Genomic DNA, 27727 nt, shown 5'->3' on the forward strand with positions numbered 1-27727 from the left:
TAACATTCTGTTGCGCATGATAATGATTGCTGTTTGTTTACTGTGATGCTTTGATCATTGTGATAAAACCGTATATGATAAAAATATAATAAAACTATTTTTAGAAACCTAACTCAAGTTTTCTTCTATGATGATTTTTGTTGATTTATTTGACATGTTAGGATTTATTAAATAAAGTAATCTTGTCGAGTGTAAATCTGCCTGGACAATTTAGCTGCTGAATTACTTGAATTATCATGAAAAGTGCATAACTGATCGATGTTTGCTATGTTTTGACAAAATTGACCTTTTGGGGGTTATTTGCTAGTAATGAACGATGTTAATACTTGACACTTAAGTACTTGTTCACACGTGTAACTTATCACCAACGTGTTTGTCGAGTCGCACTTATTTCTCAAACGAAACACGAAGCGCATCTCATGCGTAAGTTGCATGTGTCGAGTCTAGGGACTCACTCGTACTTCAATACTTAGAAAATCTCGTTTTTGTTTTTAGAACACTAGTGAGGATTTTCTGTGACGCACACCTTTCTGGGTTCTTTTTGGTTATCTTCACAAACAGTGAGTTTCACGTCCCTTTTTTACTCTTTTTAAACGCTTTTATTTGGGAGAGATAACATATTCCAACGTTGTAGATTTTGTTTAATTTTTATATTTCACTTGTAAGGCTAAGTGGCAAACAAACCAACTAAAGTCCTTCATAACATCGAACCGGTTAATATTTGGATAAGAGCGAGTCACTGTTGAGTAGTACTACTGGGTTTGACAAACCCCACCCAACTCTAAACTCGACTGTAGGTCGAGTGGGTGTAATCTTGGCTAACACATTACCATGGTCATGGTTGACATGGTGGCAAGGCAATTGATAAACAGTCAGCTTCGGTGTCGAACACTTAGTAATACATGCTTGATAGGTTAGCTACCTATTGATATATAATTAACTTAACACTATCTGGTAACGCAAAATGTAAATGCAAATGCAAACACTTTATTTATATAAACTTGTGAACTCACCAGCCCTGTGTTGACACTTTTAGCATGTTATTCTCAGGTAGCCGAGGCAGGCGTGCGGTATAGGATTATGCATTCGCTAAACACCATCGCTTGAAAACTTCTTATAATTTTTATATTAATAACTTGGGTTTTTAAGTCATCCTGTGTGGCACAAACATTTTGGTTTACAAATTTACGCTTCCGCATTTTATTTAAGACTTAATGTCTTGTTGGCTTGAAAACTTTAAACATGCTGTTTGATTATAACTAATGATTCCGATCCTGTTAGTTAGTTCACATCCTCTGACGGTAAAACTCCGTTAGCGGATTTTGAGGGTGTGGCAGAACCCGTTTTCAAACCAAAATCATGACCCGAATAACGTTTCTTGTACCTTAATCTTTGTTATAACTTGGAATTGATCTCACAAGATTGTTGCTACGCGTATTTAGACCTACACCGACAGCCTAATTTGGTATATAGGTTCGTTATTGATATGAATTACTTAAAATAAACAAACCATCCTATATTGCTTTCTTAAATTGATATGTAAACATCATAATAATACAATCAGATGTGTCTACACATTCCTGGTAATATCGCAAACAAAACGCATATACTTAATTACGTCACAAAGATCGTCTGATGGGTGTTCTTGAGCCGTTTAGAGCCGACGGGTTATTTGCGTCGTTCATGATCGAATCTGAATTGTATAAGGTAATTATTTATTGTAATAAGTTCGTTTGTAATCAATAATCTTTAACCCTAATGTAATTACAACAATCAATTTGCAGATTGTTCAATTGGGTTATATATGGTTGTTCAATTGGGTTATATATGGTTTATAGATTTGGGGGTTTTGTTCATCCTTGTTTATATCAATCTGTTACCGTTTATTTCGCAAATTGGCATGTTAGGGCAGCTGGTATTATGTCTGAGCTAGAACCTGGTGGTCGTGGGTTCGAATCCGACCACTAGGGTTGTTTTTTTTTTGTTTTTTTTTCTCTCTTTCTTATTTATTTATTTATTTTGAGCTGTTTTTGATTAATTATTATAAGTAGTTTTAATAAATGATAAATTTTGTTAATTATTAGATAAATATTATATTATTAAAACTGATATCTTGGAGTTACGTTTCTTGTCAAATTCCGTAAAAAAACTTTTGTTACGCATATATATAGTTATTTATATATGTATGTATATTTATATTTATAAGTATTGTAAATATATTTTAATAATAGTGGACCTTATTCTTTTTATTTAAACCCGACATTTTAATGCACGTTTCTCGTCGTTGAACGTCTTTATAAATTTGCTCATATTTATATTATATATATATATATATATATATATTGAATAAACTTATTTAATATATTTTTATTAAAATATTCAAACAAATTTTTTTCACATCTTACTACATATTATATCTAAATAATTACCCATCATTATTATGATTATTTATTTATATATTGTATTTTATTCATTCGGATAATTATACGTGTATTTTATATTAAATTTAGTTATCTAAATTATTGGTTTATAAAATTGGAATATATATTAATCAAGGTTAATTTTATAAATATAAATAGAATTCATTTAATAATAAATGAGAAACAATAATATTAATCTTTACAATAATAATTATTATAGAAATCCATCGATCAATCAATAACCATACTAATCCCAAACCTAACTTAATCGTATCGAAATCTTAATTCATCAAATTGTGTTATACCTTTTATAATTAATTCATGTTATATTATGTAACTAGGAATCCTTGTCAGTGAATCCCGAAGGGTTCATCATTCTCACATCACCACTTATAATTTCGTTCATCCGATCAGGTGAGTAATCATTCCCCTATTTTACTTGTTTTCAAATGTTTTGAGGACACTTGCGTATCATTTATCATAATGTTTATCTTATTATTTCTCAAACGCAAATTGTGATCTTTGTGCTGTGTATCAATTGAATGATTGTCTGTTACTTGCTATTTGCATACTTGCTTACTTGAATCGCATTTGGAGAGGTCCAACATAATCTCATCATAGTATGATCATACGACCGTCGTAGTGGCCGGAGCTCGATCGCATTGGCAATGGTTTCACCGACACCTCATTTTTGGTAACCAGTGCCCATTCACATGGCAACGGTTTAGCCTTTTCTTTATGGTTGATTGTTTATGTATTTGATATGGTTTAATTGGTTATGCTCACATATAACAGTTTTGCCTATTTTTATTCACTTATATCATTATATATTATTACCATTTTTGTTTGTGTCAAAACTGGTGATCTACTCACTCAACATGTGTTGTTGACAAATATGTATTTTGTACGCATTTGCAAGTTATAGATTGGATTGCTTATTGAACTGAAGCTCACGTAGTAATGACTTTAGGATAATAAACATATACAAGAATAGTTGGTTTTGTATTTGTAATTTCTTTATTTTGTTGTATTTAAATGTTGTTTGATAATAAACTAATTAATTAGATATTGTCGCTTTATAATTTCATGAAAGTACCTTGAGAGTTGTGGCAATCAGTTCGCGCCCCGACATTTCCGCCTTAGGTTGGGGTGTGACAGACAAAACGGCTACTTACAAAATTTAATACCTCTAGATTTTCTGAGTATCATTTCAAATATGAAGATTTCTTGTAATCATCATAAATTTGAAAATCCGAACATGTTTGGATATTTGAAATAGTTATATTGAGATAACCCGAAAGTACTAAAAATATGAGTTATAGATATCACTAACGTCTATTCAATCCTTGATCACCAACAGGAACATCTAATTATCTAACGAAGCTCGGGGAAGTTTAGGAACTATAGTTCATTTTAGAACTATTATTTCATCAACCACAAAAAGAAATAATCATATAAACAATTCAAACCTGAGCCGAACGCCCCCCCCCCCCCCCACCCCCGCGTTAAATTTATCACAAAGCACAAAAAGTAAGTCAGTCCACTTCAGCTACAGTTATTCTTGCTTCTAACCATAAATCAGGGGTTTGCTTAGATGGACTCCCAACATTTATATGAACAATCCTTATCTAAGGCACTATTAATGTCATTTTCAGATACAAAATTCATTTGTTGCTTTCGTGGTGTAACAGGCCCGTTGCTTATTTGTTTTAGAACTTTCTCGTCTTCTAGGCTAGCTGTCTAGGGCTCTCTGAATCTTAAAAGCCACATGAAACTAATATCATAAATAATAAATATGCATACATGCTACCATATATGAAAAGATAAATAAAAGTTGTTAGTGAAAGTCACCATACTTGTAATGGTAACTGGAGGTGAAATGATTGGTAGCTGCTCCTTTGCGGTATCTTTAACAAAGAAATTAACTTCAGCACAAAGCAATACAACCGTTGTTGACTTTAATCACGATATATCAAAATCCCAACTTAAAAGAAAGTGTGAAGTGTGCCTAGCTCATCATTTACTTACTAATAGTAGCAGGAGAATGTTGGAGGTAATTTTCAACTTAATAAGCCCGTCACGTGTACGGTTGGACCTGTAGGGCCCGTGGGATTCATTATTATGTAATGGGTTTATGGGATTACAATTAGTGTTTATTATATTTGGTAATGTTTTGGCTAGCAAGTTAGGTTAGTCTATATAAACCAAGTAATAGTTAGACATTAGAGTGTGGTGTGAGATGTAACCAAGTTAGGATTCATCTAGAGACACACACGAGATGTAACCGAGTTAGAGTTCATCTAGATGCAACCGAGTTAGGGTTCATCAAGAGTCAAACCAAGTTAGGGTTTGAGTTATTGTAATCAGTTTTTTGAGTTGATTTTCTGATTAATAAACAAGAGTTATTTGTTTATATTGTGTTTGATTATCGATTCGGGACTTGAGAGAATCTTCTTCACAGTGTTCTTTCTCCTAATCTCATTTCCATTTACAGCAATCTGGAATTAAAGAAACAGGTACTGGCTTCAAGAATCAAACAAACAAAAACCATAAAAGCACATTTATCGATAAGGCTTAAAAACTGGTGCCTATAGTTCTCTTTTGCCCATCAGTCCCTAGATCTTGCAAAGGTTGCGAATAAAACTAAATAAAGAAGGAAATTATACTTACCTGAACTTGCTCGATCATAGCGTTATTGAACTTGCCGGAATAGTTGTCACCACGTCGACAGAGGTGCGTCAAAATGAATGAAGCCGTCAGAGATGTAAGGGAGCTGGAGACAATGGAGAATAAAAACATCTAGGGTTTTTTTCCAAGATCTGCAAGAAGATCGAGTTCAAAATTTAAGAAAGAAGGCGCGATGTGCATATGAGGGTTTGAATTTTGAATCAACAACCCAAGGATATGGAAGATGCTGCTGTAGGATTCTGCTATACAAAGTTGTACAAGATGCATTAGAGGCTGTGATCTCTTAATTTAAGAGTTTTGTTATTTTGTCCTTTCTATATGTATTATGATATAGTGTGTGTGTGCGTGTGTGTATATATATATATATATATATATATATATTTATAGGGGAAATTTAACGTAAAAATAAAATTAACGTGCTAATTGTGAGAATCAAGTAGAGTAATTATATTTATATATACAAGTAGAGTAATTCTGTAATAACTTCATAGAGTAATTATGTAATTACTCTACTTGTACATATAATTTCTCTACTTTATTATCACAAATAGCACGTTAACTTTATTTGTATTTGATCCAAACTATATATATATACATAGGGAGGAGTTATTGTAAAAAAATGAGTGTGTCTAAAAAGTGTAGGAAGTAATCTAAATGGTAGGATCTTGGTAATCAGTGGCTTAAATTGAAAGTAGTAATTATGAAAGGAGTGTTTTATTTTATAGACTAAAATTGATGTGTTAAAGGGTATTTTTGTCATACATTAATTGGTAACATGTAGATTGTCAAACTAATAAATTTGGAAGGTCCTATTTGTATGCAAATTATCTCTGAACTTCCATAATATGCTCAACCAATTAGTATATGTTAATTATGCAAACAAAATCACACGCCAAACAAGTTTATTTTATAAAATATTCCATCGTCAAACAAACGTCAAAACTATTCAAACACCAAAACGAAGATCAATAATAGGCTATAATCAACACGAATTCGGAGCATAAAAAGGTGAGTTATTTTCAATTATACAATAACCGTTAACTTTCCATCGTGTTTTTGATAACAATAGTCGATTAACGAACCGGTGAGTCTGATTGATTGTAATTGAATGTGCAGTAACATCAATAATGGAGAAGAAGTAGTCTACTTTGAAAGCTCGTTCCGCCATCAATAAGGTTCAAGGTGTGTTTTTTTAGTTAATTGATGTGTTCGTAAACCCCCCAAAATCAAGGGTTTTTTTAAGATTTTCAGCTTTATGTTTTTTTAGATTTTCAGTTCATTGATGGTGTGTTAGATTTTAAGCTTCAATGTGTGTTATTGTTCTTCAGTTCATTTCCGGTGTGTTATTGTTCTTCAGTCTTTGATAGAGGTTGTGTGTTTTAAGGGTTGTTTTAAGTTGCAGTTGAAAGGTGTGTTTATTAATTGATAATTGCTGTTACAAGGTGATTTTTTTGTGTGTTGTACGGGTTGTAATTAAGGTTGGTTTAAGGGTATACGCGATAGGTTGTTTGTGTATGGGGTCGGGTTAAATTATTGTTAGTTTCTTGTAAACGGGGGTGTGTTTAATGACTGGTTAATTGATGTTTGAAGTTGTCAAATATGGTAGGTTATTATGTAGTTAGTTGGTTTGTCAAATTGTTTGTGAATATCTTTGTTGGGTTGTTATTAACAAAATATGTGTCAGTTTGCAAGTTCGGTGTTGGATTTACTCATAAACACAGTTCTACAAATCAGAGTTAATTAAAACTTTCGCGGAATAATATAAAACATCAATCATTCGTTACATATATCCATAATTTGTCTTTCAAAACATAACGTAAATCATAACATTCAAAAGATCATGACAATCTTCGGATGCCAGCCTCTTCAATCCTACCATGTGTCCATCTCAAACTAGATGTCTCAATCTGTTAACCTGCGTGCATACTAAAAGTCAGCTACGCTGAGTGAGTTCTAGTTAATCACATAACTTACTTTACATACACATACACGTGCCCGTATGTACGCATTACATACTTAACCTTCCATCAATCTTTCATACACAAACATATCTAACCTTACTATAAAGAGCATTCGCCAAAACATACCTCGGATATTATTAGGGTCCGGTACCCTCCATCCTCGGATATTATTAGGGTCCGGTGCCCTCCAGCCTCGGATATTATTAGGGTCCGGTGCCCTCCATCCTCGGATATTATTAGGGTCCGGTACCCTTCATCCTCGGATATTATTAGGGTCTGGTACCCTTTCTTCCATACCTTTTTAACATACTTTTCTATATACATAATCGTAAGTTTCATACATACATCATTCATTCTTCATCTTACAACATACATATAACATCAACCATTTCCTGGCAATACATGAAATTCCGAAGATCGTTCATGTATCGACAAGAAACCATTCATACATTTCACATAATACATATATGGCATACACTTATCACTTAGGATAAGTGTATTAACTAATCACATTAAGTATGCACACATCCCCGAAAACATAACAAGGAATGGGGCTAGAAACTCACCTGAAGTCCGTTACGTTCACCGTTAATAGTTATTCCTTTCTTCAGTTGGGCACGGCTAACTGTATAATAATTATATGTATCAATTAACTATTACTACCCATATCGTATTTCTATCTTTATACAACCCACAACGAACGGGGGTCCGGGGGCAGCGCCCCTGGCAGCGGGGTCTAGGGGCGACAGCCCCTAGCAGGGTCCAAGGGGCAGAGCCCCCTGGCTCGGGTCGAGCTGACGAACTGGCTTATCCTACTTCTAACGAACTGGATTATCAAACTTCTAATTCGTTACTGGTTCTTAACGAACTGGCTTATCCTAGCGAACTGGTTCTTATAACGAATTGAACCCTTTAATGAACTGGACTCCTTAACGAATCAGTCCATAGCGCGAACCAGTCCATATAAAGAATTAGCCCATCTAATTCGTTATCTCTTCTAACGAACTGGCTATAATGAATCCAGGGTGATTCGTCATCCTTTCCCCTTAACGAATTGAACACGAACTGTAGCTAGTTCGTTAAGTTCCCATAGACGAATCAGCTAGCGAATCACCTTTAATTCGTTAAATTTCTGTTAGCGAACTAGGGTTAGGTCAGGGAATGTCAGAACATTCTCTGACATTCCTTAACCTCGTACCACTTTTCCGGCGCCGCCTTTCTGGCGCAGCCATTGCCGGAAAGTCGGGATTTCGCCGGAAAAACGAGTTTTAACTCGTTTTTCACCGTTTTTCGCCCCGTTCAATCCAGATCTGAGCTAGGGTGATCCCTAAGCCCATCTTATGTTCGGTTTATACCCGATTCCATCCGGATCTCGTGACTTAAACGGTTTAACGATGTCGGCTCGTCATTTCGTGACTATATCTAACTGGTTAAGCTCATACAATATTAAACTATCATTACCTCGGGTCGGTGCTCGGTTTCCTTCTTGGTTTCGGCTAGAGAAAAGGGAAGAACTAGAGAGAGGTCTTAAGTGTGTGTTTTGGGTGGTGTATGGAATATGTGTGAATGAGGATTAAATGAGTGATTAATGGTTTATATATTTAGGGATCATGGGCTCAAGCCCATGGACTCTCCTTCTTTCTTTCATAACCCAAGTCCATAACCCATACCCATTTACCCAACACTAGCCCGACTCGTATTATATTTATCTAAACCGATAACGACCCATTATAAATAGACGAAATTTATATTATTCTTATAACCAAAAGTAAGATGTTACAAGTCTTCCCTCCTTAAAGAGGTTTCATCCCCGAAACCTAACTATTACATAAACAAATTTGGGTAAAACTTGCGCATCTCATCCTCTGCTTCCCAAATAGCATCTGAACCCTTGCGATGCTTCCATATCACTTTCACTAAAGGTATAACCTAGTGACGAAGTTGCTTCTCCTTGCAGTCAACTATCTCGATCGGTTGTTCAATATAGTTCAACTGTTCATCAACCTCAATGTCTATTAATGGCACATGAGACATGTCACCAGCTAGGCATTTCCTTAGGTGAGAAACATGGAAGGTTAAATGAATTCCTTCTAATTCTTCTGGCAAGTCTAGCTTATAAGCCACTTCACCTACACGATCTATGATCTTAAACGGTCCAATGTACCTTGGACTCAACTTCCCCCTCTTCCTAAAATGGATAATTCCTTTCCAAGGTGAGACCTTGAGCATCACATTGTCACCAACGTTAAACTCAATCGGTCGTCGCCGCTTAATAGCATACGACTTATGTCTGTCTTGAGCAGCTTTCATTATTGCCTTGATCTGATCGAACTTCGAAGAGGTTTCTTGCACAACTTCTAGGCTTCCCATCTCTTTCTGACCAATCTCTCCCCAACACACCGTGGTCCTACATCGTCTACCATAAAGCATCTCAAACAGTGGCATACCAATACTTGAATGGTAGCTGTTGTTATAGGAGAACTATGCTAGATGCAGATGATCATCCCAACTTCCTCCAAAGTCTAAAACACAAGCACGTAGCATATCCTCAAGGGTTTGGATCGTCCTATCAGACTGTCCATCGGTTTGAGGATGATACGTCGTACTGATGTTCAATATTGTTCCCATAGCTTCAGGGAACTTCTTCCAAAACCTCTAAGTGAATTGAGTATCCCTATCAGACACGACCGATAATGGCACTCTATGCTTGGCCACAACCTCTTTTATGAACAAATTTGCTAACGTTTCTGACGAGATGGCCTCTCGTATGGGCAGAAAGTGAGCACTTTTGGTCAAACGGTCCACTATCACCCAGATGGTATCATGATGCTTAGCTGCACGAGACAGCTTAGTTATGAAATCCATGGTAATGTGTTCCCATTTCCATTCTGGTATCTCTAGAGGCTGCATCTTTCCATAAGGTTTCTAGTGTTCTTCTTTGACTTGCAAGCAAGTTAGGCATTTACTGACATAATCAACTACATCATTCTTCATGCCTGGCCACCAGTAATCTCTTTTCAAATCTTGGTACATCTTCGTAGTTCCTGGATGAATCGAAATCTTGACTTATGAGCTTCATCTAAGATTCGACCTCTGAGATCTCCATGGCGTGGTATCCACATACGGTCAAACCTAGTCTTAACACCATGAGTGTTTTCCATCAACTCGTCTTTCTGACCGAAAATCCTTTCTTTCTTCACTAGCCCTTCATCTACCAACACTTCAGACTGTACTTTGATGATTTCATCAAACAGACTTGAATTCATAATCAACTGGTATGACTTCACTGTTGCAATGACTTCCTCGTTCTTACGACTTAGCGCGTCGGCGACCACATTAGCTTTACCAGGATAGTACTTAACGTCGCAGTCGTAGTCCTTAATCAATTCCAACCACCTCCTCGGTCTCATGTTCAGCTCTTTTTGTTCAAAGAAGTACTTTAAACTTTTATGATCCGTGTAAATAGTACACTTAGTACCATACAGGTAATGCCTCCATATCTTTAAGGCATTCACTACTGCTGCTAGCTCTAAATCATGTGTCGGATAAGTACTCTCATGGACTTTCAACTGTCTAGACGCGTAAGCTATCACCTTTCCTCGTTGCATCAACACACAACCTAACCCACGATGCGAAGCATCAGTACAAACAACCAAGTCCTCGTCACCATTGGGTAAAGAAAGGATTGGAGCTTGTGTGAGTCTCTTCTTTAATGCCTGAAAAGCTTCTTCTTGAAACTTACCCCAACTGAATACTATCGACTTTCGGGTCATACCGGTCAACGGTGCGGCTATCTTGGAGAAACATTTTATGAATCTCCTATAGTAGCTAGCTAACCCTAGGAAGCTTCGGATATCAATCGGATTCTGTGGGGTCTTCCAATTCGTAATTGCCTCAATCTTAGCTGGGTCCACGGTAATCCCTTCAGGATTAATCACGTGGCCTAGAAATTGCACTTCTCGCAACCAGAACGCGCATTTCGAAAACTTAGCATACAACTTCTCTTTCTTCAGAGTCTCTAATACCTCTCTCAGATGCTCAGCATGTTCAGACTCGCTCTTTGAATAAATCAATATATCGTCGATGAAGACAATAACTGACTTATCCAACATTGGCCGACACACCCTATTCATCATGTCCATAAATACTACAGGAGCATTCGTGAGACCGAATGACATCACGAGGAACTCGCAGTGTCCATAACGCGTCCGAAACGCTGTCTTAGGGATGTCTGCTCTTTCACCTTCAGCCGATGATATAGCCTGATCTGAGATCTATTCGTGAGAACCAACTTGAACCTTGCAGTTGGTCAAACAGATCATCAATTCTTGGCAAAGGATACCTATTCTTTACCGTAAGCTTGTTCAACTCGCGATAGTTTATGCACATTCTCATACTTCCATCTTTTTTCTTCATAAACAACACTGGTGCGCCCCACGGGGAAACACTTGGTCTAATAAAACCCTTGTCGAGGAGTTCTTGCGGTTGGGACATCAATTCTTTCATCTCGGACGGTGCTAGACGGTAAGGCGCTTTCGCGATGGGCTGGGCTCCTGGTACTAAATCTAACTGGAATTATATTTCTCGCTACGGTGGCAACCCTGGAAGATCCTCTGGGAATACTTCTGGGTAGTCGCGCACAATAGGAACATCTTTCATCTCTTTCGTCTAGGCCGTAGCGTTGACAACATACGCCAGGTAGGCACCGCACCCTCGCCTTAACAATCCCTCGGCTTTCATCATCGAAATGACATTAAGCCCAGAACTATCCTTGTCACCATAAACCATCACCGCACTACCATCTAAGGGTTTTAACTTATTATCCTATTCTTACACACTATCTGAGCTTCGTACTCAGACAACCAATCCATTCCCAAAACTACGTCGAATCCTCCTAAGGTCATAACATACAAGGTAACAGGGAACTCATGTCCCTCTAACTCTATCTTACAATTTTTAACCATTCTCATTATTTTAACCGAATCGTCACTAGCGGTTTCTACTATAAAAGTTCCAGACACTCGAAAACATTTCATTTTAGCTAATTTACTAAACGGGGTAGCTACGAAACTTCTATTCGCACCCGAATCAAATATTACTGAAGCGGAAATACCGTTTACTAAAAACGTACCAGTCACCACATCCGGAATCTGCTTGGCTTGTTCTTGGGTTAGCATGTAGGACCTAGTCCTTGGCCTAGTTTGATCGGCATCTTTTTTCCCACTACCTCCAACTCCACCATCAGTACACTCTCTTGCCATGTGACCCGTCTTACCACACTTGTAGCATGCGGGTTTTACATCACACTCGTTAGCATAGTGCCCCACCTTCCCACACTTATAGCAGGCATTCGTTCCAAGTCTACACTCCCTAGCATGAGCTTTTCCACATTTGTGACGCACATCCGAACCAGTGCCCCACTTGCACTCTCCACCGTGCACCTTCCCACACGTCTTGCACGTCTTTCTCTCCCACACCTCCTGCTTCTTGTCCTTAGAGTTCCACAACTGGGTACCGGTCGTTTAACTGGAGCGACCCACTTCTTGTCTTTCTTCTCTTCCCCCACCACAACATCGTCCGCAGCCAGATCCTCATAAACCATCTCTGCGAGTTCTACAGCAGAGTCAAAAGTAGTAGGTTTATTCGACCTGACCAGCATGCGAACCTTTTGTGCCAGTCCCCTCACATAACACTTGATTCTCTTAGCCTCGGTGTTGACCATTTCGGGCACCAACCTAGACATTCGGTTAAACTCAGTGGTGTACTCACGATGTGTCATCGTCCCAGCTTTCAAGTTCAGGAACTTCATCTCCGCCCTCTCAACTTCGGTGTCAGCACAGAACTTCTTCATCACCAGTTCTTTCAGATCCTCCCACCTCATAGCCTTGATTTCCTCTCGGCTCCTTCTTTGTTCAATCGATTCCCACCAGTACATCGCCTATTCTTCAAATGATTGGGTAGCATAACCGACAGCTTGATCGGGGCAACACTCGCTAATGCGAATAATTTTATCCATGGCGGTTATCCATTGAAGGGTAGCGATTGCGTCTCCCAAACCAGTCAGCTTTGGCGGGTCACAACCCTTAAAGGACTTATAGTTGCAACCACCTCGGCCCCTTTTCCTGTCATCGACCTTCACAGACTTAACCTCACTCGAGGCCTCTCTTTCTCCTTCATCGTCTTCCCTACCACCTCCTCCCGCTCCTTCAGCTGTTATTTCATGGCTTCCAGCAGATCTCTCGGGATTCATTTTTTTCACAGCCGCGGCTACCTCTTGGACAATAGCTGCTTGAATTAAGGGATCTAGCTGAACCCCTTCATTGTTGTTAAGGTTTCCTCCAGCTGCACTTCCTTCTTCTTCGGTGTTGGAAGCTGTTTCTACCGAAGGTCGTTGGACGCGACGAGGCCTGCCACGATGTCCAGTGCGGCCCCCTGCTCCAACAATCGCCCTAGATCCATCCATCATATTCTGGAAGGAAAACACAAATGTTATCACTCAAGGAACTATTTAGTACAAGGAGAGTAAAGCTAACAGGTAATAACAATGGCCAGCTATGATTAGATGATCACTTTACTATCCGTGTCCTATACACTTCCCTTCATGAGTCTATTTGTGCTGGTTCTACTCTTAAACAGTTAATCAATCAAACAATCAGGAAATCCAATCCCTACATACACATATCCTTTCTTTAGCAATTAAGCTAACATTAACATACATATTTAATCATACTCTTTACCGTTACTGAGCTTGCTTGAGTGACACATGGCATTTTCGAACTGGCATCTTCTTTCTTTCCTTACTTAAATCTCATTCTCTATTTGAGTCTAAGCATGTAGGATGCTTAAATCTCTCAAACTTTGCTCTGATACCAACTTGTAAGGCCCCGTTACCGGTAGCCCTACTTTGGTGTTGGATTTACTCATAAACACAGTTCTACAAATCAGAGTTAATTAAAACTTTCGTGGAATAATATAAAACATCAAACATTCGTTACTTATATCCATAATTTGTCTTTCAATTCATAACATAAATCATAACATTCAAAACATCATGACAATCTTCGGATGCCAGCCTCTTCAATCCTACCATGTGTCCATCTCAAACTAGCTGTCTCAATCTGTTAACCTGCGTGCATACTAAAAGTCAGCTACGCTGAGTGAGTTCTAGTTAATCACATAACTTACTTTACATACAAATACACGTGCCCGTAGGTACGCATTACATACTTAACCTGTCCATCATTCTTTCATACACATACATATCTAACCTTACGTTATAAAGAGCATTCGCCCTACATACCTCGGATATTATTAGGGTCCGGTACCCTTCATCCTCAGATATTATTAGGGTCCGGTACCCTTTCTTCCATACCTTTTTAACATACTTTTTTATATATATAATCGTAAGTTTCATACATACATCATTCATTCTTCATCTTACAATATACATATAACATCAACCATTTCCTGGCAATACATGAAATTCCGAAGATCGTTCATGTATCGACAAAAAACCATTCATACATTTCACATAATACATATATGGCATACACTTATCAATTAGGATAAGTGTATTAACTAATCACATTAAGTATGCACACAGCCCCGAAAACATAACAAGGAATGGGGCTAGAAACTCACCTGAAGTCGGTTGCGTTCACCGTTAATAGTTATTCCTTTCTTCAGTTGGGCACGGCTAACTGTATAATAATTACATGTATCAATTAACTATTACTACCCATATCGTATTTCTATCTTTATACAACCCACAACGAACGGGGGTCCGGGGGCAGCGCCCCTGGCAGCGGGGTCTAGGGGCGACAGCCCCTAGCAGAGTCCAATGGGCAGAGCCCCTGGCTGGGGTCGAGCTGACGAACTGGCTTATCCTTCTTCTTACGAACTGGCTTATCAAACTTCTAATTCGTTACTGGTTCTTAACGAACTGGCTTATCCTAGCGAACTGTTTCTTATAACAAATTGAACCCTTTAATGAACTGGAATCCTTAACGAATCAGTCCATAGCGCGAACCAGTTCATATAACGAATTAGCCCATCTAATTCGTTATCTCTTCTAACGAACTGGCTATAACGAATCCAGGGTGATTCGTCATCCTTTCCCCTTAACGAATTGAACACGAACTGTAGCTAGTTCGTTAAGTTCCTATAGAAGAATCAGCTTGCGAATCACCTTGAATTTGTTAAATTTCTGTTAGCGAACTAGGGTTAAGTCAAGGAATGTCAGAACATTCTCTGACATTCCTTAACCTCGTACCACTTTTCCGGCGCCGCCATTGCCGGAAAGTCAAGATTTCGCCGGAAAAAACGAGTTTTAACTCGTTTTTCACCATTTTTCGCCCCGTTCGATCCAGATCTGAGCTAGGGTGATCCCTAAGCCCATCTTATGTTCGGTTTATACCCGATTCCATCCAGATCTCGTGACTTAAACGGTTTAACAGTGTCGGCTCGTCGTTTCGTGACTATATCTAACGGGTTAAGCTCATACAATATTAAACTATCATTACCTTGGGTCAGTGCTCGGTTTCCTTCTTGGTTTCGGCTAGAGAAAAGGGAAGAACTGGAGAGAGGTCTTAAGTGTGTGTTTTGGGTGGTGTATGGAATATGTGTGAATGAGGATTAAATGGGTGATTAATGGTTTATATATTTAGGGATCATAGGCTCAAGCCCATGGACTCTCCTTCTTTCTTTCATAACCCAAGTCCATAACTCATACCCATTTACCCAAAACTAGCCCAACTCGTATTCTATTTATCTAAACTGATAATGACCCATTATTAATAGACGAAATTTATATGAAAAAAATGGGATCACTCCTTATGGACTCGTTGAGAATGATTCTGGTCTAGTTCGTGGCCTATTAGAAGTGGAAGGCGCTCTGGTGGGATCCTCACGGACATGCAGTCAGTTTGGTAAGGATCGAGTGACATTGCTTCTTCGATCCGAACCAAAGAATCCCTTAGATATGATGCAAAAAGGATCTTGTTCTATCCTTGATCAGAGATTTCTCTATGAAAAAGAAATTCGGAGTTTGAAGAGGGGGAAGGAGAAGGAGCCCTCGACCGGCAACAGATAGAGGAGGATTTATTTAATCACATAGTTTGGGCCTTATAACCAAAAGTAGGATGTTACAAAGCCCACGAATAGCCTACAATACTACTTTTAGAGATGTCGGATCCGGTGTTGATGTCAAGAAACAAATTAACTTCAAAGGTATTAATATTCCAAATATTTATATTTCTATTTGTATATAGTTAATGTTGTTGTTTCATTGTAGAAAATGAAAACAATGAAGTGAAAGGAAGTTCATCGCGTCGGGCGACATCTGCGGTTGAAGAGTTTTTGAAATATAAGATAGATTTTAAAAATTAGTTGACTGAATTTAGACACATTGTTTAGGAATGATTATTTTCAATAGGATGTGTTATGAATGAAAAATAAATGCAGCAAGCGGAGTTAATTCGGATGATGACTTTGTAACACCACGTGATAAGATGTTGAAAACCGGAAAGTTGAAAGAAAAGAAGTTAAAATTTTACGAGTATATTTGGCAAAAGATAAAACCGAGGGTGAAACATAGTCTGTTCAATGAGTATATAACTAATTTGACCGAGGAGCAAAAAAAAGTTGTAATTGGTTTGGGTTTCGGTAGTATTTTAGAAATGAACTGATGGATTTTTTTCTCACCATACTTAACGTATCAGACGTCAAAAATTAAAAATAATAACATAAAAAAATTATTATACTAACCAGAATGATTAAAAAATAAAAACGAAAAAAGGTGAGATACATATAAGCGAAGAACATAACGCACCATATAGAACGTATGGATTTTTAATCTACCAGAATGATTAAAAATAAAAGCGAAAAATATCAGATCAATATAAACGAAGAACATACACACCATATAGAACGTATGGATTTTTAACCTACCATAATGATTAAAAAAACGAAATACATGAGATCATTATAAACGAAGAACATAACACACCATATGGAACGTATGGATTTTTAACCTACCAGAATGATTAAAAATAAAAAAAGAAGATGATCAGATCAATATAATCGAAGAACAATGACACACCATATAGAACGTAGTTGTTTTTTTTACCTAATTGATGGTCATCATTGAAGGTCTTCATGTTGAATAATAGGTATTGATTAAGCAAATTAATGTATATGTAAAATAATACTGGAGGAAAATAATACTGGAGATTAATAAAAGTATCTTGATTAAGAACAACAAATAATACTGGAGATTAATTATAAACAGATTGTCTATTAAAAAGGAGGAAAATATGGATTCATATTAATTAATTATTTACATACCATAATAATCAAGAAAAGCAATATTACAATCATACCCTTTTTTGATCATCTTAATCTAAAGGCTATTATCTCTTCTTACACTTTCTAGGAAAAAGTTATTTCTTATTATAACATTGCTCTATATATATATATATATATATATATATATATATATATATATAGCATAAAGTTATGTCGGGTATATCTGGCAAGTGGATCAGTTTTATCAGGTATTCAAGTCAGGTAATCATATATTACAAATGTCAAACCCGTCCCAAACCCTAATGAGCCGAGTATTATTAGTCCCAATTGTGTCGGGTTTCCCCATTGGGTCTGGTTTCATTGCTATCCCTAGTTAACCACCACATTGACCACCATTGTTGACCGCGTTGACATTTAATCAAACATATGCATAGGTATAATTGTAATTTAATCAAACATTTAATCAATTAAACACATGCATTGTTATGGACTTGGTATTCCACTACTGTTTGACTATAACTTAATCAAATTGCACACATATATACATACATACATACACAGAGACGTACATATATATATATACATACATACATACATACATATTATGCTCATTATCATCTACAAAAGATTATGACATTGCATCTATTTATATTCCACCTCTCTATATTATACCCATGGCAATGCATTATCTATAAGTGGTCATGACATTGCATTTATCATTATCATCTGCAGCTGATCAAGCCGTGTAACAGTTTTACCACATTACACATTTGCATAATACATAGTACACATTACACATAGCTACATACTGCATACAACTTGACACCATATTACTTACTAACAGCTTATGATATAAATGATATACAATAGCTTCAATTCATGATATACAACCATAAATAATAAGTCTATAAGTAAACAAAAATAGTTGATAATTATATAATTAACTTCATAATTAAACATTCGTTAACCATAAAAAAAACTAGATTAATATTATACAAAACACCTACTACTTAAACTAATTATCCAACATACTAAACCCTAAACATAAAACCTAGATTAATATTATACGAAATGCCTACTAGTTAACTAAATAAACCTACTCTGTATGTAGTTTTCCACTTCCATACCTGAGCCATAACACCACCGGCCAGGGCTTCAAGATAAACTTGAAGTCAACGAATATACGGCTCAGCTGTAGACCCACAAATCCGCTACATTATCAAAATCATATAGTTAATCAATTGATCAAACAGTTTCATACAAATAATCAATGAATTGATCGATTAATCTCAAAATTGAACACGAAAACGAAAATGGATACATGTGAACTATAAGCAATAAATAATAATGGTGAGTATAGTGGACATTGAGGCTTAATCAAAGTTAATCGAAGGTGGATCGAAGGTGACAGCAGAAAGGGTTTCACTGTCCACAATCAGGGTTCACTTGTGGGTTTTATGCTGAACGGAGGGTGAATTTACTAATTTTCCCCTTGGTCAAACCGGCTTTAACAGTCAACATAAACAAGGTACGACAAGGTCCTAATTACATCAAAATAAATGGTTCAGGTGCTTAGAGTGCAAAAAGGCCACCACGGGTACTCATGGTGAAAGGGGGTGTTGACCACAGAGGTGCATTTTGCACTTAACTATTTTTTAGTCTACCTAAACTACCCTTTTCTTAGTTTATTTTAATGTCTCTCAAAATTTCATTAATTAAAATAAATTTATTATTGTTTCAACAATTGATTTATAATCTATTGATTGGGATCTCTCCTAAAATTTCTCGTACTTTTCACTACAAGAATCACTTCTCGCATGAACGTAACATTTATGTACCTAACTTTTATCACTTGTCGCATTGATTAATAGTCTTTTACACACACACACTATGACATTTATATCCTAATTTTTATCCGTATTTTGTTTCTAAATAATACATGTGGTGTAGGATGACAGGTTCGATATTCGGTTTTGTTATGTAAAATTTTTCTCTAAGTTAAAGTTTTAACCAACATGCTACTGCTGTATTACATGAATAATTAAATATGAGTAATAATAAAGAAAAGAAACCAAGAATTAAGATAAGGAAGTTGAAATTTAACTGAAAAAACAAACATAAAAACATACCGAAGTTGTCTTTTAAAGCTAGATATAACAAAAAAACTAAACAAAGGCAACTGTTTTATAAACTATATACCAAGAAAACAAACCACCCTAAAAGGAAACCCTCGGAGGGTTACCTAAACTACCATCACTAGGTTCCCCATTCCCAACCTGAAAGGGTCGTATTATATCTTGAAGAAGTCCTTGATCTCTGTGCTCGGAATATGGCATAGGAGAAGCGCAATGTTTTCCTTCTTGAAAGATATATGAGTTTGATGTAGTTTGAAGAAGTCTAGGTTCTCTATGCACGGAAAATGGAGAAAGAGAAGGGCAAAGTTGTCCTTCTTGAAGGAGATGTGAGTATGATGTATCTTGAAGAAGTCTAGGTTCGTCATGCATAGAATATGACGGAGGAGAAGGGAAATATTGTTCTTCTTGAACTTGATTTGAGTATGATATATATGGAAGGAGTTCATGATCATTGTACACTGAATATTGCATTGGAGAAGGGAAGTATTGTCCTTCTTGAAGGAGGTGTGAAATTGATGTATCTTGAGGAGCTAGTCCATGACCTTTATGCAAAGAGTTGGCAAAGGAAAAGGATAATGTTGTCTTTCTTGAAGGTGATATAAGTATAACGATGGAACAATATTGATGGTGTTAATGTTGCTGAGGTTTAACCTTGAAGAGCCAGTTTGGTTATAGAAAGGGACTTGTGGTTGTTGTTGGTGTTGATGATGGTGAATTTGAGGTATACCGAATGAAGAAGCAAAGAGACCGGCGGTTCGACTGTGATATGTGGATCTTTATGGAGATATTTCTCAAAAAGTTGTGATAAGCATTAATGGATCCTCTAATGATCTTTCGGTCATTTTCTTCACTCTAAATGTAGATTCACTAGTGCAACGATAGTAACTCCTGCAATCAAACTCATTGACCAAAATAACTACGTTTGTCTTAAATTGAACAATTAACAAAACTATATACAAAAAAACATGTAGAAAGGCGGAGAATATACCTGATACGATATGTGACAAGAACCTACAATGTGCGGGTTTGGGGCAACTAATATAAAACGCATATTCAATAAATAAGTTCCCAACACGTATCATTTAATAAGTGTTATCATATAAACTTGTTGATGGGTTTTTAGAAAGTTTTAATGTGAATATTACTGATAGTTATTTAAATATTGTTAAAACGTGAATTTTAATACTTTTTATCTTTTATTTCTCAAAAAGTGAAATTAATCTTACATCTTAAAAATAGTATAACCGTTTAATTTTTACAATAGTAATTAATTTCATTTCGTATGATCTCAAATTAAATATATATAAACAATTTTATTAATTGAAAAAGAGAGAATTTTAAACAAAAATGATAAAAATGACAAAAATAACAAAAAGGAAGAAAAAAGAACACAAGAGAGTTCATTTGAGCTTGGTAATTAAATATGTAAATTGTTCCTATTTCACTAGGTATTACAATATTCAATGTTAAACATGTCGACTTAAGTTTTAAACAAGTATAACATGACACGACAAGAAAATATATATGGGTCATGTTTGTGTTGAATACTACAACCAACATCCGGCCTAACAAGTTGATAGGAGTTTCGATTTACCTTGGATAAAGGCTGTCTTTTATGTGTTGTCTACCATATTTCCTCCATCTATAACCATCATCCAAGCAGTCAACTTCAGTCTTCATAAAAAACACAAATCTCGGTTCCCCTTGTTTTCTAAGGTTTGTTTTAACCTCCAACCTACATAAACAATGATAATATCTTAAAACGTTAATTTAATGAATTGGATTTTCACATCAATTTATTTTAGTTTATTACCACACAATTTAGTTATATTGTATAAGATGTAATAAATTGTTACTATATAATTAATTAACTTCTTCTAAAAATAGTCATCATTAATTATTAAAATATAATAAAAGTTGAAATTATTAAAATTTAACAAAAGTTTGTTAATTTTAAAGGATCACTTATTTTAGTTGATTACCACAAAATTAAGTTGTATTATTTCAAATGTAATAAATTGTTACTATATTATTAATTAATTTCTTCTAAAAATAGTCATCATTAATTATTAAAATTTAATAAAATTTAAAATTATTAAAGTTTAACAAAAGTTTGTTAATTTTGAAGGATCAACTTATTTTAGTTGATTACCACAAAATTAAGTTGTATTGTTTCAAATGTAATAAATTGTTACTATATTATTAATTAATTTCTTTTAAAAATAGCCATAATTAATTATTAAAATGTCACACCCCGACTAGGTAGTTGCGGAAGCGTAATACGGGAATGTAACAGATAACACTGGTATCAACAACATTGTTTATAAGGAAATTCATAACTAATTTACATCATAATACATGGGTTGGTACTAAGTTTACAAACTAGATGTGAAAAACACATAACCGGTTTACGAGCTTCTTATATAGTATTACATCTGCGTCTATTCACAGCTATTCAACTTTCTTCCTAACACCAAGCATGTAAGCAAATCATTCCACTTTTGCTTTACCTGAAAAGCATGTTAAAACGGGTCAACTACGTCTAGTTGGTGAGTTTCAAGTTTCACGAGTATCAATGAAATCAGTATACGAGTTCGTAAAGTTTACAGTGTGTATGTATATATGTCTGTGTATGATGTATTATACTAAGCCACAAGTGAAACCGAAACGAGCTAAAACACATGGCCTCCACTGCCCATGCACTCCCGTTGGCATTTAACAGCCAATTTGCCCCATGTATGTACTATGTCTAACACCACATAGCAGTATGTAAATATAATGACAATGTGCAACTGGTTTTACATATGTTCCGGCTTACTCCACCGGCTCTGTCACAGTTGGGTTTGTCAAACCGATAGTACTATCCACACGCCACCGGCACGAAGTTAATCACTTGTGTTTGTGGGGACTTGTCAAGTGTTAGTACTTAGATAATCCACATCATCACACATTTTCAAGTATAACAGTTTATGTAAACATGCTTTTCACCCCAAAAGTTCGTAACACAGTTTAGAAAGTGGGGGTCGTGAAACTCACCTTATCGTAGTTCGCACAGAAATCACGTATCAAATAGTCAGATGTCTCGTTTATAGCCTGATTCCTATAAACGGTATCGTATCGTTAATACTAGTACAGTGTTCAAGCTAAGTCGGGCTGTATAGATAATCTGGGTATAGCTGTTAGGCCCAGAACATGACTATAGTCTTAGATTGTGACGTTGTATACTATGAAATGTTTAAAACTGGATTTGGCTCAGTTTCACCGTTTTCCGAGCCTAGCTCAGTTGATCGTTTATACGTTTCGGGATTAGGTAAGATCACACAAACTTAAGTAAATATATTGATTGATAAAATGATTTGATTTGTGAAAGAATTTTAAGGTTTCAGTGTCTGGTTTGATTGCAGGGTTCGTTTCCGTTTTCACACGGGTTTGATTATACAAAACGCGTACAATCCACCCGAATTGTCCGGAATTCTCGTAAAAAGTTCGTTTTTATCAATATCATTCAAAAATATGATATTTGACCACTTTTGACATTTTGACATACCAGTCAGTCCGTTAAACACAAAACTGCCGGTTTCGTTAAAACAATTATAATTTAAATCTTTAATAAATCATAACTAAATATGTAATTACATATAAATTATGTAAATTTTTTTAAAAATACATTAAGACATGGAGAATTTTATAAAAATATTTCCAGAAATTTTGTGATTATTTATTTATTTATAAAAATTCATTTAATAGGTTATAATCATGTAATAAATTGCCCGTTTATATCAAACGACCTCCGAAAAATCCCATAATTTTTACCAATGGTCTCAATGTGACTACATAGCCCCTGCAAAATTTCCAGAACCTAACTCTTTTGACAAAATGCCTTTTTGTGCGTTTTTCGGCTGTTAAAACTCGGTTAAACCATGGCTGCACAAACCATACTTAGACATTTCCAACGATTCCCAAACTTTACCAGTGATCTTACCATCCCATATCAAACTCCAAAACCAAGTTTCATAATTTTTCAATATTTTTTGCTATTTTTCCCAAATAAACGCCCATAAACGGGAATAAATTCACCAAATATTCTCCGTTTATCGAAAAATTACCAAATTTGAACAGGGACTCATTTATATGATCCCTAATGTCCCTGCAAATTTTCACAAGCTAACAACAAGCACGTCACAACCTAATACTAAACAGCCCCTAAACGAGTATTACGGGTTTACCTTGTCGGTTTTCGATGAATTTTGCTAGCTTAAACGACTTTCCGGGCCTCGGGTTGCAAACTCAGTATATCTACATATCATATAACATCAAACCAAGCATAAATCATCCATGTAACAGCCTTGATAATTAGGGTTTCGGTTTTGGGTTCAAACCGAACTTTCTAACCGTAAAAACGTTGTATTCATGTTCTAATCCGTGTTTTTGACCAAAAAAGTATATGTTTCTGGTTTGTAAACATGTTTAACATCAAAACATAATTTTAGTTGATTTTTAGGGTTTTTGGATGGTTAAACATGTTTAACACTAATCAAAACATGTTTATATGATAATCATATGGATCAAACTTTGCTAAAACTTGTTAAAATTGAACCTTACCTTAGGTTTTGAAGAGGAGCTGATAGAACAGGGCTTTAAGCTGCTTGGACTTCAAAATTTATGAGTTAAAATGTATAACAAAGTCTTGAGGTGTAAGTTTGGTATATATAAAAAAAGTAATATGATGTTTGGTGGGAAAAAGTTCCGATCGGCATTGTGTATAGGCCCATAATGGGCTGTTTTGGCCCATTAAGCTAATTATACAAGCCCAAACATGAAAAGCCCACTTTAAGTTTAGTTCGGGTTCGGTTTTTCGCAAGAAAATTAATTCGGGTATGAGAAATAACGCAAAAACGAGTGTTTTTCAGCTTATTTTTGTAAAATAAGAAAAACGTACTGACTCGTTGTAAAATTCCAAAATATTTTCACGGATTGCTTAGAACATGTCATATAAGTGTTTTATAAATCTTTTTCGGCTTAACGGATGCTACAATGCTTGTTTTGATATTAACGATTGCGTTTAAGCTTATAGCGTATCGATAAACGAAACATTTTTCGTTTAAAGAGTTTTAAACGTACCGAGGCCTAAATATCAATATGTTAGCCTCTAAAACATATATATAACTCGTATATGACCCCTCAGTATGTATACGGGTCATAGTTAGTATCAGTCGGTTACTCGTTTAAACACTACGAATTAACCGATTTATCGTTTACTCGATACGTAATGAATATAGTGTACCCCGTTTTGTCATGAATGTCACATTCTCCCCCCGTTAAGAAATTTCGTCCCCGAAATTTAATGTGTTATCGGTTTTCTAGGGAACAGGTGTGGGTAATTCTTTCGGAATTCGTCCTTTCGTTCCCAAGTATATTCGGGTCCTTGTTTTGAATTTCACCGAACTTTTACCAATGAAATTTTGTTGTGTCGTAACTGTTTGGTTTTCCCGTCTACAATTTCTACCGGTTCCTCTACGAAGTTGAGTTTTTCGTTGATCTGAACATCTTCCAGTGGTACTATTGTCGTTTCATCAGTCAAACACTTTTTCAGATTCGATACATGAAACACGTCGTGAATAGTGCTCAGTTCTAAGGGTAGTTTTAATCGGTAAGCTACGGGACCAATTTTTGCAACAATTTCAAAAGGTCCGATGTATCTCGGGGCTAGTTTCCCAGTCTTTCCAAATCTTATAACACCCTTCCATGGCGATACTTTTAAAAATACCTTATCACCTACTTCAAAAGATAACGGTTTTCTGTGAATATCGGCATAACTCTTTTGTCGGTCACGGGCAGCTTTCAATTTTTGTTTAACCTGGTGGATCTTATCGGTGGTTTCCTGAATTAAATCGGATCTTGAAATTTGAGTATCACCCACTTCTGTCCAACATAGTGGTGATCTACATTTTCGCCCGTATAGAGCTTCATAAGGTGCTGCTTGTATACTACTGTGATAACTGTTATTGTAAGAGAATTCAATGAGCGGGAGGTGTTGATCCCAATTCCCTTTAAAGTCCAGTACACAAGCACGAAGTAAATCTTCTAAGGTTTGGATGGTTCGTTCAGATTGACCATCGGTTTGGGGATGGTAAGCCGTACTTAGGTCGATTCGGGTTCCCAAGGCTTCTTGTACTGCTTGCCAGAAATGTGAAGTAAAATGACTGTCTCTATCTGAAATAATCGAAAGAGGTACTCCGTGTCGAGATACTATTTCATCGATGTAAATTTGAGCGAGTTTTTCGGTGGTGTAGTTGTTACGGATGGGAATAAAGTGTGCGGATTTGGTTAACCGGTCCACAATTACCCAAATTGCGTTGTGTCCTCTGGAGGTTTTAGGAAGGTGTGTCACAAAGTCCATGGTAATTTGTTCCCATTTCCATTGTGGGATTTCGGGTTGTTGTAACATTCCCGAAGGTTTTTGATATTCCGCCTTTACCCTTGCACATGTTGCACATTTACTTACATACACGGCTATATCCTTTTTCATACCAGGCCACCAGTAAAATTCTTTAATATCCTTATACATCTTATCAGCACCTGGATGAATAGAATATTTGGATTTGTGTGCTTCATCAAGTATCAGCTTTCGGAGTTTATGAAGTGTTGGAATCCAGACCCGGTTTTTGTAATAATATACTTCATCGGTTTTCTTCTCAAAATTCTTTTCATTTCCATGTAGTTCTTCTTTTTCTAGCTGATCTGTCTTCAAGGCCTCATCTTGTGCAATGCGAACTTGTTCGGTTGGGCTACTTTGAACAATCATTCCGAGTGCTCGTACTCTTAATGGTCTGATTCTGTCTTTTCGGCTTAAAGCATCAGCTACTACGTTGGCCTTACCCGGGTGGTATTTAATCTCACAATCGTAATCATTTAACAGTTCTACCCATCTTCTTTGTCTCATGTTTAGCTCTTTCTGATCAAATATGTGTTGTAAGCTTTTGTGATCAGTATAGATGGTACATTTAGTGCCATACAAGTAATGTCTCCAAATCTTCAATGCAAAGATAACTGCTCCCAATTCCAAATCATGGGTCGTATAGTTCTTTTCATGCACTTTTAATTGTCGGGAAGCATATGCTATTACTTTCTTTCTTTGCATCAGTACGCATCCTAAACCTTTACGAGATGCGTCACAATATACCACCAATTCATCAGTTCCATCTGGAAGGCTTAATATTGGAGCTTCACATAACTTCTGTTTTAACGTTTGAAAGACCATTTCTTGTTCTTCTCCCCATTCATATGCTCGATCTTTTTGAGTTAGGAGGGTTAGAGGTTGTGCAATACTTGAAAAGTTTTCAATGAATCTTCTATAATACCCGGCTAGTCCTAAGAATTGACGAATTTCTCTTGGTGACTTAGGCACTTGCCAATTCTTAATGGCCTCAATTTTACTTGGGTCTACTTGGATCCCTTGATGGTTCACAATGTGTCCCAAAAACTGTACTTCTTGTAGCCAAAACTCACATTTGGGCAACTTTGCGTATAACTTCTCTTGCCTCAATAATTTTAAGATTTCCCGCAAATGTTGTTCGTGTTCCTCCTTACTTCTCGAATATATCAAAATGTCATCGATAAACACTATCACGAACTTGTCAAGGTAAGGTTTGCAAACTCGGTTCATGAGGTCCATAAACACTGCAGGTGCATTCGTCAACCCAAACGGCATAACCAAAAATTCATAGTGACCATACCGAGTTCGGAAGGCTGTTTTTGGTACGTCTTCTTCCTGAATTCTCACTTGATGATAACCAGATCTAAGATCAATTTTTGAAAAAAATACTTCGCACCTTGGAGCTGATCAAACAAGTCATCAATTCGAGGTAAGGGGTATCTATTCTTTATAGTCACTTTATTCAATTCCCGATAATCAATACACATTCGAAAACTCCCATCCTTCTTCTTTACAAACAACACTGGTGCTCCCCACGGTGAGTAACTAGGGCGAATAAAACCCCTGTCCAGTAACTCTTGTAACTGGTTGGACAGTTCTTGCATTTCAGAAGGCGCAAGTCTATAAGGTGCCTTAGCAATGGGTGCTGCTCCCGGTATCAAGTCAATACGGAATTCTACTTGTCGGGTCGGTGGTAAACCAGGCAACTCATCGGGGAATACATCTGAATACTCGTGTACCACTGGGATGTCTTCTAATCGTTTTTCCTCAGGTTCCTTAACT

Source organism: Bidens hawaiensis, unplaced genomic scaffold, assembly GCF_021521415.1.
Source record: "Bidens hawaiensis isolate Kalapana, Puna unplaced genomic scaffold, B.hawaiensis_p1.1 tig00021031_1, whole genome shotgun sequence".
In the NCBI taxonomy this organism is placed as follows: Eukaryota; Viridiplantae; Streptophyta; class Magnoliopsida; order Asterales; family Asteraceae; genus Bidens; species Bidens hawaiensis.